This window comes from Polypterus senegalus, chromosome 13, assembly GCF_016835505.1.
Source record: "Polypterus senegalus isolate Bchr_013 chromosome 13, ASM1683550v1, whole genome shotgun sequence".
NCBI lineage: Eukaryota > Metazoa > Chordata > Cladistia > Polypteriformes > Polypteridae > Polypterus > Polypterus senegalus.
Genome location: NC_053166.1, coordinates 2,199,996 through 2,221,352, shown reverse-complemented (window position 1 = coordinate 2,221,352; position 21,357 = coordinate 2,199,996). Strand labels below are relative to the sequence as shown.

The 21,357-nt window shown below is 46.8% G+C and overlaps 1 pseudogene; it reads left to right on the top strand.

The window, feature by feature from the left end:
- The first annotated feature begins 7,857 nt into the window (after positions 1–7,857).
- Positions 7,858–20,747, top strand: LOC120542617 (annotated as a pseudogene).
- The last annotated feature ends 610 nt before the right edge of the window (positions 20,748–21,357 follow it).

Genomic DNA, 21,357 nt, shown 5'->3' with positions numbered 1-21,357 from the left:
GTGGCACTCAGCATTTTATACGTCGAAACGCATCCTCGGGTCAAAAGACGCCATCATCTCCACCCTGGCTGGAATCAACGCTCCTGTTGAAACTTCACGTCAGGAGGAATGGGAGACGGTGAAAGAAAGAGGTCTGCACCGCTCTGGAGCCCTTTGAGGTGGTGGCTGTGGAGAGAAGTGCCTTCAACAACTGTGTTTTACTTTACTGCTGTACACTTAAAGGTTGCAGTAAAGCACACAATACAGACAAAGGATTTATTAATTGTAAAAAAGGCACTTGTGACAGATAAGGGTTTGCTCGCACCCTTGTACCCTCAGACCACACGCCAGACACCAGGTAAAAGTCCAAATAATTATTATTTATTGTAATAATAAGTGCACAAAGTCCGCTCCTCTCCTCCACAATTCCCAATAAACAATCACAAATAACAATCCTCCTCTCCCAGACGCTTAGCCACCCTGCCTCCCAACTCAGCTGGTCCGTCTGGGATTTCCCAGAGTCCTTTATAGTCCTTGACCCGGAAGTGTTTGTCCCTCAGTCCACGGGTCAGGTGAAAACTTGGAAGTACGTCATTCCTGCCGGTCACGTGACCAGGACGCACTTCCAGGTTATTGGGCACATATGAGCCCACGAGCCTCCCTACAGCGACTCCTTGTGGTCCCCAAGGTATCCAGCAGGGCTGTGTATAAAAAACTACAAAGTCCATGAGGCCCTGCTGGAACTCGGGGCACGTCCATGCTGTCGGGAGAGCTCCTCCTGGAGGCCTGGGGGTGAGGGCCAGAAGCTCTTGCCGGACATCCATCACACAACGTATCACCTTTTTCTCTCTTTTCAGCTGTCACGGCCTCCAAAATGCTTCCTCTCTGCAAGGGTCTACAGCGGCTAACAGCCCACCACCAACGGAGAGCAACAGTGGATAAAGTAAAGGAGGTGGCCACCACTCGCTCTTCATCCATGGACAGAACATTTGTGAGGGTGGAGTACAACACTGTGCTTTCAGAGACCACTGCTCTGGACCCCCGGTGTTAAAAGGCAGCATTTCATGACAGCAGAGCTGTGGACGAGGCGTTTCAAAGAATAAGTGCAGAGGCAGCAGCAGCAGCCTGTCTGCTCCTCCATCAGAGGGCCAAGAAGAAGAAATGGGAGCCGAGGCGACGAACCAGCAACTGGAGACACTGCAGGGAGAGCTGAGGTCCTGTCTTGAGGAGCCCCTCATCCAAAGGCTGCAGTCCACCCACGCCTGGTTAACTCTTTGAGGGCTGAATATTTTTTCCAATAAAACGATGGTCTCACGCAGAAACCAACATAAAACATCTGTGGCTGCACGCTGTGGCTGCAAGTCTGCCAAGAATGAGTGGCAGGCTTGCTGCCAGGCTGTCTTCACATGCCCGGGACAGCAGCGATGGCGGTCACGGTGGCAGTGCATTACAATCTGGTCTCTACCTCTTATCGCTGTTAAGTGGCGATCCACCCTGGCGAACATCGTCCGTCGCACGACTAGCTGGGGGCCGATCAGCTCAAGCTGGAACCTCACATTCGTTTTCGATCGCTTGTATCAAAATCTGAGTCCAGTTCATCAATAATAGACAAGACGTCACCAACGCATTCGTTTGCTTTCTGCATTCGCGCCAGATGTTAGTGCCATTGTGTGTGCCTTCCTACGGTCACATCTAGCTTTCCTTCTAGCGACGAGAGTCCAACGTATCAGCTGGTTTTGTCCCAGTTTCCAGTTGATTACCATCGTCAATCCTCCTTTTGACAAAAGGCGACATCAGCCCTGAAAGAGTTACGGTAATGTCGCCACGTCGGCCCCTCAGAAACGGGACAAATAATCACGGAGAGGAGAAATGGCATCGGCCATTTCTGAATGCCAACCTGGCGTGAAAACTTTGATTCAAAGAGTCGTGGTGTTGAGTTTGGCTTTTATTGAATTGTTTGTTTGCTGTGCTTTTGTGTTAATTAAGTTGCTCATTTAAAGCTTGTATTGAAATGTTAAACAACAGTAACTGCGTAAAAAGTTTGAAAACACTGAATAAGAAATTGCTGATACACAAACCATTCACAATTACTTAATTAAGCCAAGTGCTACTAAAAGAGGGGCCGCCGCTTTAAAGGGGGCCGAGCCCTTCACTCCTGTATGGTGTGTCATCGTCATTAACTGTCCCCAGACGGCGTAGTGGTGTTACAGGTGGGGTTACAGGAGTTTGTTCCCCTGTCCGCTCTGGTGAAGCCCCCCGCGTTACGACAGTCAGCTCTTAATGGAGACCCTGCATATCGTGAGACCACTTAGTGCCGACATGGAAAGTAAAAAGTAAACTGGTCCCAACAGAGAGGCCTGACTGGTGTTGGTGTCGCCTTTCACACAGGCCTCTTTGTATAGCGCCTTTCCCACGTGTGGCACCTCGAGGCTCGTGGGCGGCGGTTTGTGTTTGGGCTCCTTTCTCCTTTGCCCAGCGTGTTCTGCCCAGTAGGGCTGGCTGACGTGGCACCAGAGAGCGGCCGCGTGTTTCACATCAGCAAGTCTTTCAGGTAAGACTTTTGGGACACATGAGGGTAAAGTTGACTTTGATTTGGGGGTCTCCTGTAAGACCAGCTGATTTGTTAATTGCTGATGGCCTCTCACTGCCACTCTCCGATTTCGTATCGCAGATCCTTCCTTTAAGCCGAGTGACTTCTCGTCTTTGTTCACCGTTCTTGGTAACCATGGAGCCTCTGTGCCACTTTCGTTTCTTTTGTTGTGTGTGCTGAGAAAATGCCAGAAAGGCTTTCAGCCAAGCATGCGTGACAACGGATAATGAGAGGTGGCTCAGGTGGGCCGGGTACAGAGAGACCCTCACATCAAGGCACCTCCAGGACCTGCCACCTTCAAACGTCAAACAGTGACAAGAAAAGGTCCTCGTAATGCCCACGGCTGTTCTCCCCTAACTAATGCTGACGCTGACTGATGAGAGTTTTCTTTTTAGAATCCTCAGACTGCGAACGCGGACACGATGACGAAACGTACAACGGACGGTGACATCTGATCAAAGGGCTAGCAGCAGACGCCACAGCTATAAACAGTAATGTGACAGAAACCCATACAATGTGGCATCGAGGTGACATCTCCATAGTGACAATCAAATAAACCAAAAGATGCTTTTAAGCACCTAAACGCCTACAGACGGTTCATTCGAGAGGCAGCGGACCAGCAGAGGACGACGAGACGTGACGGAGGACCGAGAGGTACGAATGGTGACAAGTGGGGGGACAACTGAAGTCTTTAAAATTATGAAAGGATCCCAGCTGGCTGTCACTTTAGATGATGGTAGCAGGAGATTTTGCACAGACACGTGGAGTGAGTGACCGAGGAGTGTGCTGGACGGTAGGACTTGAGTGACCGTCTCCCTAGGACTGGCGAGTGTGCCCGTCGTCATCTACGTTCTTGTCATGTTTGTTACTCCTCATGCCACCAGTCGGCTTAACTCTGGATGGTGTTGATGACAAGACGTGCACTCGGGGCACTGAAGGGAAAGTAAGGGTTAAAAAGGCGCCTCCTGAGTAATCACAAACGGGGCACACGCATAACACCGAAGGTCTGCTGTGCTGGGATGTCCCTCCTCAAACGTGTCCTTAACTCGGTGCCGGTGACAGTAGTCCTGGTGTCACATGTCACAGCACATTACAGTGACACTAATTCATTGCATGGCTGACCAACATGCAACACGTCGCCACATTCTGATGCCAGCCAAAGGTCCAAAGAGGACACTGCGTGATGAACGAGCCGCCGACCTGAGTCAGCCAACGTTTACAGAGCAGGATCTTGACGTGCGCTTTGCTTTCTTGTCATTTGAGTTTGATGGCAGGTCGGTTTAGTCCTTTTGGTTACGCACCTTGGCACAAGTTTTGACCACATCTTTTTCTTGCCAGCCTTTCTCGGTCTCAATTTGAGACTGGGGTGCACTTCCTGAAAACGATCGATCTTAGTGAACGTGAACAAGATAGCAAACGGTGTAGGTGAAGAGTGAAGCCGCTCGTTATCTGACATTTAAGAAACGCGTCAGTAACTGCCGATGACTATAGGATTAGGAACGAGGACATTAGGGGGTCCGCTCAGGTGGGAGACAAAGTCAGGGAGGTGAGACAGCGTTGGTTTGGACATGTGAGGAGGAGAGAGAAGGGTGCTAAGGATAGGGCTGATGGGTAAGAGGAGAAGAGGAAGGCCTAAGAGGAGGTTTATGGATGTGCTGGAGGTGACGGGTGACAGAGCAGGATGACGAGGACAGGGACATAGGGGCTGCCACAGCTGATCATCGTGTTCCAGAAGGGCAGCTGAAAGAAGAAGAAGTGACAGTCAATGACAGGAACATCGATCTCTCGTGTCTCAATGGTCACAAAGATGGTCACTTGCCATTGTCACTGCTGCCACTGAGCGGTGAGTCCCCTTTGGATGTGACAGATGACACCGTGAGCTTGAGGAGTTAACTCACTATGGTCGTAAATTGTCTACGGGGGGCAAATCAATCACTGCATCCACTGAACAGGATCATCTCCAGACAGAGGAGCAGCTTCAGTGACAGACTGAGGAGACCCCACACTATGCGACTCTTCAATTCCACCCGGGGAGTAAACGTTAACATTATTCAAAGTTATTGTCTGCTTTTTTTATTTTTATTTTTTTCATTTTTTCATTGTTATCACTCTTTAATTTAATATTGTTTCTTTGTATCAGTATACTGCTGCTGATTATGTGAATTACCCTTGGGATTAATAAAGTATCTATCTATCTATCTATCTATCTATCTATCTATCTATCTATCTATCTATTATATAGCTTTTCATATCTATCTATCTATCTATCTATCTATCTATCTATTATATTATATAGTGCCTTTCATATCTATCTATCTATCTATCTATCTATCTATCTATCTACCTATCTATCTATCTATCTATCTATCTATTATATAGCTTTCACATCTATCTATCTATCTATCTATCTATCTATCTATCTATCTATCTATTTTATAGTGCCTTTCATATCTATCTATCTATCTATCTATCTATCTATCTATCTATCTATTATATAGCTTTCATATCTATCTATCTATCTATCTATCTATCTATCATATAGCACCTTTCACATCTATCTATCTATCTATCTATCTATCTATATCTATCTATCTATCTATCTATCTATCTATCTATCTATCTATCTAGCTAGTGGCAACATCAACCTACTGCTTCATTCTTCATAATAAGTAGGGGGCTCCGCTCGCCCACCCCCGGATATACAATTTAAAGAGTTTGTTATTTTCAATTTGAATTGTGACATTTGCATTATTTTCCTGTCCTTTATTTCTCGCCCCTGCCGTGGTCACATCTCTCTCACAGGACGTGTATCGCCGCTCACGTTGTCAAGGGTGGGGCTGAACGCACGTCAGGGAGATCATTTCCTGGCTGGTTGCTGCTGGCGAGCTGCGTGTTCTGCTTGTCGTTGTCTGCCAACAGCAATCCAACAACTGCGAGGTTAGATGTCCGTGGACTTGTTTTAAATGTTGTCTCACTGCCTTGTCTCTTGGCACCAAGTCTCATGTTCCCGCGAGACGCTCCGTGGCCAATCTCTATCATGTCGCGGGACTTTAAAGAAGATCCCGTCTCGTCTCCCTGGTCTCCCTTTTCTTTTTATAATGGAGAGATATCAGCAGTAACGGCACACGGACTGCTCTAACGATAACGTGCAGTGAATGCGCTTGACTTGACCATTCCTAGTCTTCATCCTCTTTCTTTCTCTGTACGTTTATCGTTCGTTTGCTCAGAAGTTGATCCGCTTGCTGTTTCCTGAGCGGCTCTTCTGTTCTCCACCCTAGCGGCCCGCGTCTTCTCTTCTTTCGTCGTCATCTTTTCACATTAAATCTGATGGAAGTCCGTGTGTGTGTTGTGATTACTTGGTATGTTTTCCTTCATTTTTTTACTTAAGCTGGCACTTTAGTCTTCAAACTGTGACGGCAAAAGTGGTAGGGACTGAGAACGGTGCCCGTACGCATGCGCCGCCCTGCTGGCCACTGCCAAGAGTTGATTATATAATAATATAAAAATAAAAATACAAAGAGGAATAACCTTGGAGGTCAATCATCACCCCGAGAGTGGACAGTAGGTGTCACGTAGTACATGTGGACTTCAGACTTCAAACGGTTTGTGAGCGACAGGTGATTTAGGTGATTTAAAATACTGGACAGACAGACAGACAGACAGACAGAGTGCCGTATTATACAAGGAGATTGTTGGCATTAGATCGTCCAAGTGGGGTATCGGTGTGCTTTTGTGATTTGCCAATGGTGGCCTCTGTCTCTCTGTGTGACAGAATCACAGACAAAAGTCCAAATAAAGCAAAAGATTCACAATAGCGAGCTTATCGGCTCACTCGTTAATTTCCAAACGAGATTTAACTACGAGACCAGCAACTACACCACCAAGAGCCGCGGCCTGGCACCCTGAGGGAACGTTAGACTCGACGGGCCGCACTTCTTCCAAATCACTTGATGATCAAAATAAGCAAAAAGGCAAAGGGTTTGTAAAAATAATAAAGTGAATAAATATGAATGACTAGTGAGACAAACTCCAAACAGCACACATACACATAAACACATACATACGTATATCTCACCCCGAACATAACACACAACCCCAAAAGTGAATGTTCTAATTAAAGGAGCCGCAGTAAATATTCAATACAAAGCCTGCACTCGACACGACACACACATGAAAGTCCCAGCAGTGACCTTGTCCTACGGAGAACATCACACCGACGTAACGGCCGCTCGCGCCTTCCCTAAATGACACAAAGCAGTGTCACCAGGCTGTCCTCGGCGTGTCGGGCTTGTGCAGTGATGGTGAAGCAGTCGACTGTTTGCCATCGAAAGCAGCAAGCGTGACCAGAGTGTCAGCTCGTATTTGTTTGGTTTCCAGTGAAGTGTCCCAGTTCTAACTGGTCCTCCATTCCTTCTCACACTCTTGTTTATTTAGCGATGGCCCACCTCGCGGGCTCACGGCTCTCCAGCGTTCTCCTTCCTCCTTTGTTTCCGGGGGAAAACATTTAAACAGACACACAATATAAACGGGACAACGCAATAAAGACGCGACATTAAAGAGGTCCCCAGTCATGGAGCGCAGCTACAGACTGTGTGGGAAAATAAAAAATCAACAATAGAAAATACACGAAAGAGTTGGAGTCTACTGATTTAAATTCATATTGCTAAATCGTAAATAACGATAGCCAGAAGACGAGTGGTCACAAAAAAAAAAACGAGACGCTTAAAGTGTAAAGGAAGTCGAGAAACGGAAGGAATGAAATACCAAGAGTGCAATGGCTGAAGTGTTTGGAGAGATGAATCCGTAATCTCGGACGCCACGCAGGATTTTAAATCGAAACCTCCGCGACGTGGCACATAGTGCCCTTCTGGGAGAGGCGGCCCTTAGCAACAGGGCAGAGCATCCTAGCAACAAAGTCAGAAAAAGGACAAAGCTACCAAATGGTGACATGAGACACGTAAAAAAGAACTAATAATAAGGTCATATTAACGTGCGGTTCAGTTATTTATACATAATGCCCACGTGTCAATATTCAGAAGACAAAAGAAATTCCTTTTGGGTGTCTGAAGTCATAACACACTTTGCAAAATAAAATTTAAATAACAAAAAAAATAAGAAACTCACGTGGCTGTGACATATCAGGGACAGTCAATGACACAAAGTCGTGTGTCTTTTTCAGAGGGCAGCGGGTCCTGGCCTGGCATTTGTTTCTACTTCCATGGAGGTTCATTTTAAGCAGGCAGTGCAGCTCATCTCATTGGCCCGATTTTAAGACCGAGACAAAGCGAATGTCAGTTGTGCTCGAAACGCCAAAGTCGTTGGTACGTCGGGTGCGTGTTGAGGGCAAAGCCAAAGTGGTCATGAAAAGGAAACACAAGTGGGACCCTGCTGTGATCTCACGGGCTCCGCACACTCGCCCAGGAGTAGCCCAAAGTCAGTGAGCAGGCTTCGGCCTGCAGTGGCCCAAGAAAACGTGGTCAGAAACGAAAATGGGGAAGAGCGCAGGACCCCCGGGCCTCATTAATAAAGACAGTGATAGTTAATATGTCAAGAATTTATCTACAAGGTGAATTAAAAAGGACGTAACAACAAAAAGGATTTAATAAGACACACCAGAGGGAGCACAAGCTGTCATCTCTAAACCAGCAGGAAACAAAAAGGCAAATGGCAGCTGAAAAAACAGGAGGAGGAAACGTGTGGCGGAGCGGCGGGCGTCTCGCTGTCCTCAAGCTGTCATTTTTCTGGGAATGTTTCTGATTTCTTTGGGGTTTGGATGCACTTCAAGTCAACCCCCCTATTGTTTCTTTCTCATTTCAGTAAGAGTCACAAACTTTGTTTAAGTTGTTTTCTTGGGTTGTTACGTCGCTGGCACTCATATGGCTGCAGGCTGCCTGCCTGTTGTTTCCTAACCCTCGGTGGGCAGGCGGCACTTCGTTTCACTTCATTGTTATTTCACAGACGCCTGTCTTAGGGGTTCTCTCTTTTTGTAGTTTTAGTCTCTTGTATTTGTGCCCGTAGGCCGTTCTCCTTTTTGTTTGGACGTCTCGCTCTTTGACATCTTTATCTTCATCGTGCCCAGCGTTTGTCATCTTCTGGTTCAGCAGCTTTCACAAAAACCCTCAGATGTCTGTGACACGTCGAACGAAGGCACCTCAGGGTGTAAATGCAGGAAAATAATGGAGACGACATTCACAAAGACGTATAACGTACTGGGGGGGTTCACCCCCCGCTCGCTTTACTCGCTAACCCCGCCCCCGGTCTCTCGTGTCGTGAAGAGGGGGCGGGCTGAACGCACCCCAAGGAGACGCGGTCGCTCCTCCTACACCCCCTCTTACGCGCGCGGTGATACAGTGGGACACACACTTTGTTTTTTAACCTCCTCTTTGCTCAATCAGCTGCTGGCTTGCTGCTGATGATGATGATGATGATGATGATGATCTTTATCTCGCGTGGCGCTTTGAACATTTAAGAGCCTGTACAGCACCTGTCCTACTCTTTGTCTTTTATTTCCGGCCCCAGGTGTGGTTAAACCTCTTGGCACAAAGTCTCATCTCGCAGGACGTGAGTTCTTGATACTTCTTACTTTTTAATTTAAAAACGGAATAAGAATTTGAAAATCTAACAAAATCACATTAAAGTTCGATAAATTCTGAAAACAATGATACCAAACATAGATACAGTATGTAGGATTTAAAATAAGCCGTTTTAAAGCTTAACATAAAAACATCACCTTTGCACTTTTAGGCTGAGGATTTTATTTATAGAGAGAGCAGAAAAATAAAAGAACAAAACGATTCAATAAAATGACAACACCCTTGAGCCCCCCGTCACCCACTGGGCTCTGCCTGTAGTGGCCATACCAGCACCCCATAATGGCAGCCACGAGCACAACAGTCGATTTGCATGTCTGCACTGACCCCGTGTGGCACCTTGGCATGCTGCCCTGCGTGTCCCTGGAGCGGGCGAGTCCCTAAAGGTGCTGGTGACACACAGAGTACTCACAGGAAGGTGGGCACATGTTGTTCCTCCTCTCATGCTGCCCCTCTCTAAGGCGCCTCTGTCTCTTCACTTTGCCTTTCAGGACCACATCATGTTCAGCCGCTGCCTGAAGATGGGGGAACAAATGGCTGGTGGCTGTGACAGTGGCTGTGACAGTGGCTGTGGTGTCAGCGATCATCACTCTCATCCTTATCTTGGTCAACCGGCCGTTGGTCAAATTGCCGGTGGACTTCAAGGTACAAGTGCCCGGAGGTGCCCTCTGATCCGCTTGCCGGGTGCCCTCTGATCTGCTCACACTGTCTCTCTCTCTCTCTCTCTCTCTCTCTCCCCCCAGTATGGCTTGATCTTTGACGCCGGGTCCACTCACACTGCCCTCTTCTTGTATAAGTGGAAGGAGGACAAGCAGAACAACACAGGACTGGTCATTGAGGCTAAGGTCTGCGATGTGGATGGTCAGTAGGTGACGCTGTGGGGACGGAGTGGGCTGATGTGTGTTGTCTTTCTGTGTGCTTTGTGTTTCCCGTGAACAACATACATTGTTGTGATAAAGTATATGCCCCGTCACAATCACCTCTGTTTTTGCAAATCTCACACAATGAATGGCCGCAGACCTCTGGAGAAAGGGCAGCATCAGAGAAAGGAAACCCGAGTGAATACTGGGGGGGGCACAGTTCTCAAACACCCCCTTTGAAATCCTGGAATCCTCAGGGGTCATTCTGGCAGGCCGGCCTAAAATTGACCCCCAGCCCCCCTTTCCACATGTTCTCCATTTGGACATAATGGTGGAATCGCAGAGCCTTAGAAGTGGCTTTGTCACCTGCTCCTGTTTAGGGAGGCTCAGCAGCTTCGTCCTCATCTCTTTGGGATTTCTTTTGCTGGAGGTCTGGTCTGACATTTGCTCGTTCCTCAATAAGACAGCCTGCTGGCTTTGTCTTCAGAGAGCTTAGAGACTCACAGACGTTCAAAACAAAGAAAGTGAAAGTAAAAAGGCAGGCAGGCAGGCAGGGCCCTCTGCTAAAATAACTGGTGTCCTTTTAAAGTTGCCTCAGGCCCAATGGCACTAAAACTAATAATAAAGCATTAATAAAGTATCTATCTATCTATCTATCTATCTATCTATCTATCTATCTATCTATCTATTATATAGTGCCTTTCAATCTTTCAATCTATCTATCTATCTATCTATCTATCTATCTATTATATAGTGCCTTTCAATCTATCTATCTATCTATCTATCTATCTATCTATCTATCTATCTATCTATCTATTATATAGTGCCTTTCAATCTATCTATCTATCTATCTATCTATCTATCTATCTATCTATCTATCTATCTATTATATAGTGCCTTTCTATCTATCTATCTATCTATCTATCTATCTATCTATCTATTATATAGTGCCTTTCAATCTATCTATCTATCTATCTATCTATCTATCTATCTATCTATCTATCTATCTATCTATCTATATATAGTGCCTTTCAATCTATCTATCTATCTATCTATCTATCTATCTATCTATCTATCTATCTATCTATCGATCCTTCATTGAAATTCTCAATACGTTCTTCTAGAAGCCTTGTGGTGTCACGTGAGGGTCAATGCACTGTATGGTGAGGTTCAGAGTAACAGGCCTGGCTGGGGTGGAGTTTTCAATGAACTTCAGTCATCTCTTTGAATGAGGAACTAAGGGGGTAATTACCTTTTCACGCTGGCATAACAGATAAAAGGTAACTTAAAGACATGAAGTGGCCCTTTTGAAATGGTGCTCTGTCTTCACTCGGGTTCCCTTTGTCTGATTTTACACTTTGTCTAAACATTGAAAGCCATTCCTGTCATCGGATTGGCTGGCCCTGCTCTGACTCAGCTGTGGATTGGCCAATAGAGGAAGGCAGCTTGATGGCCGAGGTCTCCAGGACTCTCTGAACAAATCCAAATCCTATTATGGGATGTCATCTCCTGTTGAATTCTGCTCTGCACTTCTCATATTTCTATTGTACTGAGGAGGACTTGTGTTCTGTTCTGTCTTGTATTGTATTGACCCCTTTTTGACACCCACTGCATGCCCGACCTTCATGGAATGGGGGTCTCTCTCTTTGAACTGCCATTCCCGAGGTTTCTTCTATTTTTTTCCCTACAAGGGTCTTTTTTTGTCTTCTTAGAGAGTCAAGGCTGGTCTGTCAAAAGGCAGGACCTGTTAATGCCCACTGTGGCCCTTCTTGTGTGATTTTGGGGCTACACGAAAATAAATTGTAAATAAATACAATAAATTGTATTGTATTGCACTCATTGTGACAAATACACAAAACTGGAGCATACCAGGAAGGGGGCAAATACTTTGTCACAGCACTGTCTGTCATCAGGTGGCCCAAGCCCCCCGATGTCTGCCATCCACAACTATCCCCTAAAATCTCTCAATGTCTTCTCGCAGGCCCAGGAATCTCGAGCTACGCCACCAACCCTCTGGCCGCCGGTCAGTCCCTCAACGCCTGCTTGGACTACATGGTGGGTGAAGTTCCTAAAGACAAGCAGCGGGAGGCTCCCGTCTACCTGGGTGCCACTGCTGGCATGCGGCTGCTTAAGTAAGTTGGTCAGAGGACAGTGGGCTGGGCATGCCAGGAGGGGAGGGGGTATCGGCGGGCACTGAGTGTCTTACTGCTGCCATCCCACAGCATCACCAGCCCCAGCCAGACTGACCAGGTGCTGACCGAGGTGGCCAAGTTCATCCAGCTCTACCCATTTGACTTCCGCGGTGCCCGCATCATCTCTGGAAACGAGGAGGGGGCCTACGTTGGGTGACCATCAACTACCTGCTGCGTCCCTTGTCCAGGTCAGTCCATCCAGGTGGCCTCGCTCGTTTCCTCCACTGTCCCTCCTGTCCATCTCTCCTTCTGCACTTATTGCTGTGGCCTGCTTTACTTCTCAGGGTGCTGGTCGCCTGCCCTTTGCTGTTCTCGTGTCCCCAAGTGCCACTAGCTTTGTTTCTCGAGGCTGTGGCCAACTAAGTCTGTTTGCTGTTTGATCAGATCATCTCCATTGGGGTCAGTTTGTCCGACACCGGCCCCATTTCTGGTGTCACTTTTTCTGTGGCCTGCTTCATTTTTCTGACCAGTGGTCACTTTATCTCTGTTTTTTTCCCCTCTTGTTTCTGCAGAAGCGGGCAGCTCTCTTCTGACGTCTTCCATTTTGCTTGAGTGTTGGTCACTTGCTCTGTGTCCATTCTGGTCAGTTCCTTTTGGGCATTCTCTGTTTCTTATTGCGCTGGCCACTTTGTCTGCTGTGCCATTCCCACCAGGTGGCACTCTTGCTCTCCCTTTCAGTGCACATTTGAAGATGAATCGAAGCCGCCAACTAGTGCCAAGATCCTAGGGGCGATGGATCTTGGAGGAGCGTCCACCCAGCTGACCTTCATGACGGCTGTGGCTATCAAAGACAAGAACTACGAGGCCAACTTCACCCTCTACGAGAACAAATACAACGTCTACACGCACAGCTACCTGTGTTACGGCAAGGAGCAGGCCATGAAAAAGGTGCAGGCCAACCTGATCCAGGTGAGCCACTTGGGGAGCGTGGGTGGGGGGTCTGGAAACTGTGAGTGGACGTGACTGACCAGAACTGGAACCAGTCACTGACCAGTGAGTGAACAAAACTGACCACAATGTAAACTCTAATGGTTATGGAGCAGGCCATGAAGAAGAAGGAGCAGGCCAACCTGATCCAGGAGAGCCAATCCTAGAACTGCAATGAGTGCACACAACTGACCAATTCCCAGCGCTTCATCACTTTCTCCACATTTTGTTATTTTACAGCCTTATTCCTAAATGGATTCAATTCATTTTTTCCTCAGAATTCTACACACAACACCCCATAATGACAACGTGAAAAAGTTTACTTCAGATTTTACAAATTTATTAAAAATAAAAAAACTGAGAAATCCCATGTCCATAAGTATTCACAGCCTTTGCCATGAAGCTCCAAATTGAGCTCAGGTTCATCCTGTTTCCCCTGATCATCCTTGAGATGTTTAATTGAGTCCACCTGTGGTCAATTCAGTTGACTGGACATGATTTGGAAAGGCACACACCTGTCTATAGAAGGTCCCACAGTTGACAGTTCATGTCAGAGCACAAACCAAGCATGAAGTCAAAGGAATTGTCTGTAGACCTCCGAGACAGGATTGTCTCGAGGCACAAATCTGGGGAAGGTGACAGAAAAATGTGTGCTGTTTTGAAGGTCCCAATGAGCACAGTGGCCTCCATCGTCCATAAGTGGAAGAAGTTCAAAACCACCAGGACTCTTCCTAGAGCTGGCCGCCATCTAAACTGAGCAATCGGGGAGAAGGGCCTTAGTCAGGAGGTGACCAAGAACCCGATGATCACTCTGTCAGAGCTCCAGAGGTTCTCTGTGGAGAGAGGAGAACCTTCCAGAAGGACAACCATCTCTGCAGCAATCCACCAATCAGGCCTGTATGGTAGAGTGGCCAGACGGAAGCCACTCCTTAGTAAAAGGCACATGGCAGCCCGCCTGAGTTTGCCAAAAGGCAACTGAAGGACTCTCGGACCATGAGAAACAAAATTCTCTGGTCTGATGAGACAAAGATTGAACTCTTTGGTGTGAATGCCAGGCGTCACGCTTTGGAGGAAACCAGGCACCGCCATCACCAGGCCAATACCATCCCTACAGTGAAGCATGGTGGTGGCAGCATCATGCTGTGGGATGGACCTGAGAGACTAGTCAGGATAAAGGGAAAGATGACTGCAGCAACGTACAGAGACATCCTGGATGAAAACCTGCTCCAGAGCGCTCTTCACCTCAGACTGGGGCTTAATGGTTCATCTTTCAGTAGGACAACGACCCTAAGCACACAGCCAAGATATCAAAGGATTGGCTTCAGGACAACTCTGTGAATGTCCTTGAGTGGCCCAGACTTGAATCTGATTGAACATCTCTGGAGATCTTAAATGGTTGTGCACCGACGCTTCCCATCCAACCTGATGGAGCTTGAGAGGTGCTGCAAAGAGGAATGGGCGAAACTGGCCAAGGATAGGTGTGCCAAGCTTGTGGCATCATATTCAAAAAGACTTGAGGCTGTAATTGCTGCCAAAGGTGCATCGACAAAGTATTGAGCAAAGGCTGTGAATACTTATGTACATGGGATTTCTCAGTTTTTTTATTTTTAATAAATTTGCAAAACTTAAGTAAACTTTTTTCACATTGTCATTATGGGGTGTTGTGTGTAGAATTCTGAGGAAAAAATTAATTTAATCCATTTTGGAATAAGGCTGATAACAAAATGTGGAAAAAGTGATGAAGCGCTGGGAATACTTTCTGGATGCATTGTGTATATCCATGTTCTGCCACTTGTCTGGTTGCAGGGGCAACAATTTGCACAAAGATGGCCTGCCATCCCTTTTCCCTGCCATCTCCTCCATTTCCTCTGAGGGGATACTGAAGGTTACCAGGCCAGACGAGAGACCTGACCTCTCGAGCATCTCCTGTGTCTGCCCCAGTAGGACACTGGAATAGGACAATAGAGTCCCCAGTGGAGGGAGCACCTTCCAGGACTCCTCCATAAATGTCTCGCCACTTTGTGACCCAACTGTTGGGTCAGAGTATTCGCCTAAACTCGCAGGATTTATTATTAAGGAGCAGGCCATCAGGAATGTGCAGGCCAGCCTGATCAGGTGAAACACTCTGGGGACAGAGTGTAGTGGGCACAACTGACAAACTTCAGCCATCAATGCGAGAAGCCATGACTGACCCAAATATGAATTCCAGTCATTGACATGAGTGGTCACAATTGACCAGAGTTGTGGGCTCATTGGATGGATGCTGGACTCCAATCCTTTCTCAAATGGACTGAGATGACCAGACTGTGGCCAAAGTGTACACAGTGGGACTGAAGATAAAGGTTGCACACTGTCCGGGGGCATCAACCCCAGAATTAGAAGTGCCAAACCATTAATCAGGTCCCTGTGGAGCTGGACAGTGTCTCTGATGATTCTGAAGTGGTAGGCAGGGATGAGGAGCCCCAATGGGCCACCTCAAAAGGCAGTGATAGTTGGGGGATTGAAGCGCAGGTGTGCTCCAGAGAGAGAGAGTCTCGCATGGTGTGTTGCCTTCCGGGAGCACAGGTGGGAGACCTCCCTGGAAGGGTGGATAGGCTCTTGGCCAGAGTGGGGGTGGATCCAGTTGTCATTGTCCACGTTGGAACAAATGACATACATAAGGGTAGTCTGTCAGTTCTGCGATCCAAATTCAAAGAGTTAGGTACCAAGCTGAGGAGCAGAACTGACAAGGTAGTCTTCTCCAAAGTTCTGCCTGTGCCACGCGCCAATCCAGGTAAGATTGAGAAGAGAAGGCTTAACGTGTGGCTCAAATCTTTGTGAGGGGTAGAAGGGTACAGGTTTATGGGGCATTGGGACTCCTTTTGGAACAGATGGGATGGGTTACATCTGAACGGAGGGGCACCAATGTATTGGGGAGGCGTATGTGTAGGCTAGTCGAGGATTGTTTAAACTAGGGAGTGGGGGCAGGGAGTTTAGGACAGGCCAGGTTTAGATCTATACATGGAAGAACAAACAATGGTGTAGAAATAAAAATGCATAGTAATGTAAATTTTAAGCAAACACGTAAAGTAGAAGGATTAACACATTAAAAATAGCTTGCCTTAATGCTAGAAGTATCAAAAATAAGGTAAGTGAGTTGGAGTTGTATGTAGCAGAGCATAATTATGATATTATAGCAATAACGGAAACCTGGCTAAATAACAAAGATGGGGATGAGTGTAACATAGAGGGATACACATTTTTAGGAAGGATAGACAGAACAGAAAAGGAGGTGGGGTTGCTGTTTATGCCAAACAGGATTTAAATGTAAGTCATCTTCAGTTGGATGATGAGCCCCATCTTAGTGAGGACATGTGGCTTCACTGGAAAATATTAGGGAAAAGGTCTTATTTTAGGAGTGTGTTATAGACCACCCAATTCAGACAGTAATTTCAACACACATCTTTTAGTAATATCAAAAGGCAAGTTTACAGGGGATATTATAGTCATGGGGACTTTAATTATCCAAATATTAACTGGGATAACCTTACAGATGGAGGAGCACAAGAGCAGGAGTTTTAGAAGTAATCAGCGACTGTTTTTAACACAGCATGTTAAAGCACCAACAAGGGGTGAAGCCTGTCTGGATTTAGTATTCTGTAATAATCAGGATAGAATTGAGGGTGTAGAGGTGATTGAACCACTAGGGTCAAGTGACCATAATGTAATACAATTCTCAGTATTTTGTAAGAGTACAGATGCAAAGACTAAAATTGTTAAGTTGAACTTTAGTAGGGCTAATTTTGAGCAGATGCGACAAAGTCTAAGTAGGATAGACTGGGATAAGCTTTTAAATGTGGAGACAGTCGAGGAGCAGTGGAACAGGTTTAAAAACATGTAATGCAGGACAGATACATACCTAAATTTGGAAGTAATAGGAAACTAAAAAATCTCCACGATGGATTAATAAAGATTTAAAAAGAAGTTGCAAAGGAAAAACTGCTGTATAAGGCATATAAGACTAATGACTGCAAAGAGAATCGTAGAGCGTGAGAACATGAGGGCAACCATTAAGAAGGATATCAGAGAGGCTAAAAGACAGTTGGAGAGGAATATAGCAGATAAGGAGAAGACCCCAAGAGATTCTTTCAGTATTTTAGTAGTAAAAGAACAGTTAAGGAGGAGGTCAAGTTCATCAGGAATAGTAAAGGGAATTAAAAGATACAGACAATGAAATAGCAGATGCCCTAAACTTACATTTTTCTGAGGTGTTTACAAGTGAGCAAGTGGATAACCTCAGAGGTAAACAACTACTAAGGAGGTACTGAGGGATTTGGAAATTGTAGAGGGAGAAGTGCTGCTCAGATTAAATAAGATGAAATCAAACAAATCACCAGGCCCAGATAATATTTATCCTCGTGTTCTTAAGGAGGCTAGTGAGTACATATATAAACCCTTGACACATATTTTAGGAAGTCACTGTGCACTGGAGAGATTCCAAAGGACTGGAAAATGGCAAATATCATCCCATTATATAAAAAGGGTGACAGGGCAGATCCAAGCAACTATAGGCCAGTAAGCTTAACAAGCATCACAGGAAAATTAATGGAAGGAATTATTAAGGATAAGATTGAGCAACACATGGCAAGGACAGGAGTTATTCTGAACAGTCAGCATGGGTTCAGAAGAGGGAGGTCGTGTTTTACTAACATGTTGGAATTCTATGAGGAGGCAACAAAAGGATACGATCAAAGTGGAGCTTATGATATTATTTATCTGGACTTTCAGAAAGCATTTGATAAGGTGCCACATGAGAGGTTGGGCATCAAGTTAAAAGAAGTGGGAGTTCAGGGTGATGTTTTTAGATGGGTGCAGAATTGGCTCAGACACAGGAAGCAGAGGGTGATGGTGCGAGGAACCTCATCAGAACTGGCCGATGTTAAGAGTGGTGTTCCACAGGGGTCAGTGCTAGGGCGCTGCTATTTTTAATATATATAAATGATTTAGATAGGAATATAAGTAACAAGCTGGTTAAGTTTGCAGATGATACCAAGATAGGTGGATTAGCAGATAATTTGGAATCCGTTATATCATTACAGAAGGACTTGGATAGCATACAGGCTTGGGCAGATTTGTGGCAGATGAAATTTAATGTCAGTAAATGTAAAGTATTACACATAGGAAGTAAAAATATTAGGTTTGAATACACAATGGGTCGGAAAATCGAGAGTACACCTTATGAGAAGGATTTAGGAGTCATAGTGGACTCTAAGCTATCAACTTCCAACAGTGTTCAGAAGCCATTAAGAAGGCTAACAGAATGTTAGGTTATATAGCCTTGATCTGTGGAGTACAAGTCCAAGGAGGTTATGCTCAACCTTTATAATGCACTGGTGAGGCCTCATCTTGAGTACTGTGTGCAGTTTTGGTCTCCAGGCTACAAAAGGACATAGCAGCACTAGAAAAGGTCCAGAGAAGAGCGACTAGGCTGATTCCAGGTCTACAGGGGTTGAATTATGAGGAAAGATTAAAAGAGCTGAGCCTTTACAGTTTAAGAAAAGAAGATTAAGAGGTGACATGATTGAAGTGTTTAAAATTATGAAGGGAATTAGTACAGTGGATCGAGACTTGTATTTTAAAATGAGCTCATCAAGAACACGGGACACAGTTGGAAACTTGTTAAGGGTAAATTTCACAAACATTAGGAAGTTTTTCTTTACACAAAGAACGATAGACACTTGGAATAAGCTACCAAGTAGTGTGGTAGACAGTAAGACGTTAGGGACTTTCAAAACTCGACTTGATGTTTTCTTGGAGGAAATAAGTGGAGAGGACTGGCGAGCTTTGTTGGGTTGAATGGCCTGTTCTCGCCTAAAGTGTTCGAATGAAGGCCCGTCACTGACCTGAGCTGACCAGATGGTGGCTCGCAGCACAGTGACTGACCACAGGGGAGGGTCAGCTGACCAGATGTCTTCCCATCTCCCTGACCCTATTGGGCACATAGCTGGATAATGCCCGCTTACACTGACCATGCCATCCCACTTTTATTGTCCAGCCCCAGCCAGAGCAGCGTCTCTCACGGTCCACCCCTTTGTTTTCTTTTTAAGCAGCAGCCCTCAAGTCTCTCAAATCCCATTGACCACCCCTGCTACCCCACCGGCTACCAGCTGAACACCACGCTTGGCGACATCTTCAACTCTCCCTGTGTCTCCTACTCGGGCAACGCCAGCCTCAACACGCTGGTCATCTTCACCGGGGCAGGCAATGTCAGCAAGTGCCAGGAAGTCATCAGGGGCATCTTCAACTTCCAGGCCTGCAGCTCGAAAACAGATTGCACCTTTGATGGGGTCTACCAGCCCCCCATCAGCGGCAGCTTCTTTGTAAGTGCCCGGGGCAGTCGTGTGCAGGGCCAGGGTGGATGTGTAAAAATGACTGGTGACCACTTCATCACCTGCTCCGCTCCATAGAGACCACCCTGTCTCAGTGACTTAAAATGACCGTGACATGTACATGTGCTCTTCTGGTCAAGGTGGTGACGGTCGCTGCACTGACCACTGACTACACTGGGCTCTGCTCCTTAGAGACCACTCTGTGCTTCACAATGACCATGGAATCCAAGTAGCCACTCCTGGTCTAATCAGACTACCACCCTGGCTGACCCTGACACACTGACCACTTGGCCCTGATCATATTATTTATAACTGAGAGTGCCGTGTGTAAGAATGACCACAACATATGAGTGTCAATGGCTGGACTAACTGGTCCGCTGTTTTAGATAACCACGGGCACTTCTGTTCTCTGACCACATCAGGTACCATGCAGTGCTTCATGATGACCGTGACAGACAATGTCCATGTCAGGTCTGATTAGGTGTACTTTGTTGGCCATGCTGTGTGTAATGGAGCCCCCTGTGAAGTGCTGAGCAGTGTGGCAGGGGCACATGGTTACCCCCCACCCATGCTAATTGCCCCCTCTTGTTGCTGTCCACAGGCGTTTTCTTCCTTTTTCAACACGTTTGACATTTTAAAGTTGACCCCTAAAGCATCGCTCAGCATCACTTTGGACACCATCAGCAAGTTCTGCCAGAAGACCTGGGCTCAGGTGAGTGCCCGCCTGCCTGTCACTCTCTGACTGTGTGCCAGTGACAGCAGTGCCCACCGTGTCCTCACCTCCCTCGTGTTTTTCAGCTCAAGGCCGAGTACCCCACTGAGGAGGAGGACCGCCTGCGTGATTACTGCGCCTCAGGCTACTACATCACCACCCTCTTGGTGGACGGCTACAAGTTCAACAGCACATCCTGGGACAACATTGAGTTCCACAAAAAGGTATGAGCTGGAATTGGGGGTGTTAGTTGGGCTAGTTGGTGGGCATCTTAACCTGCTTGTCATCATTTGTCCCACAGGCTGATGACTTGGAGATCGGCTGGACGCTGGGCTACATGATCAACTTGACCAACCTCATCCCTCCCAAGTCCCCCAGCTTTGTCAGAGGTCAGGGTGAAGAAGAGTGGATGGCCTCCATCGCCTTCATCGTCTTCACTGACTTCGCTATAGTCCTCTGGTTGTTGGCCTTTATTGTCATGTGTTGGGAATTCCGACGATTGACTTCTGAACAGAGTGGACACGTGTGACTCATCCAGTCCCACACAGCTGCTGACCTCTGACCCCTCCCTGTGCACCGCCCCACACGGAGGTCTCCTCCCACCACTGACCCTCACCTCTACTCCCTGCTAGTGACTGCTGACTGTCAACCCTCCTCTCCATGTATCGTGCCAGATCACCACTGACCTTTGACCCTTTGTTCAGATTCCCTGGCTTAACCACCCATCCTTAGACCCCTCAGTCCTCTTAATGAGGTATCATAGCCCCTCCACGGTGCCCACTTTTCCCTGGGTCCCTGCCCCCTGAACCATCCTCAATGCCCCCACCATGCCCGACACTTTGTTATTTGTGTGGCTCCCCAACTTTTGACCCCTCCATTGAGGTCCCCGCGCTGGTGTCAACTGTCCAGATCTCTCGCGGCCTGCTGTCCTGTGATTGGTCCAGCTGGAGGTCCGTTTGTTGTAGGTTTGTGGACGTCGTGTTGAGCGAATAAACGTGTGGCTGCCATCTTATGACTCGACTCTTATTTGTGCCACCCTCAAAAATCCCACTTGGCTGACATACCACACGTGACCAAACCTCCAATCCAGGCAAACGTCTCCTCACACGGGCACATCAGGCCCCTTCTCAAATTGAAGG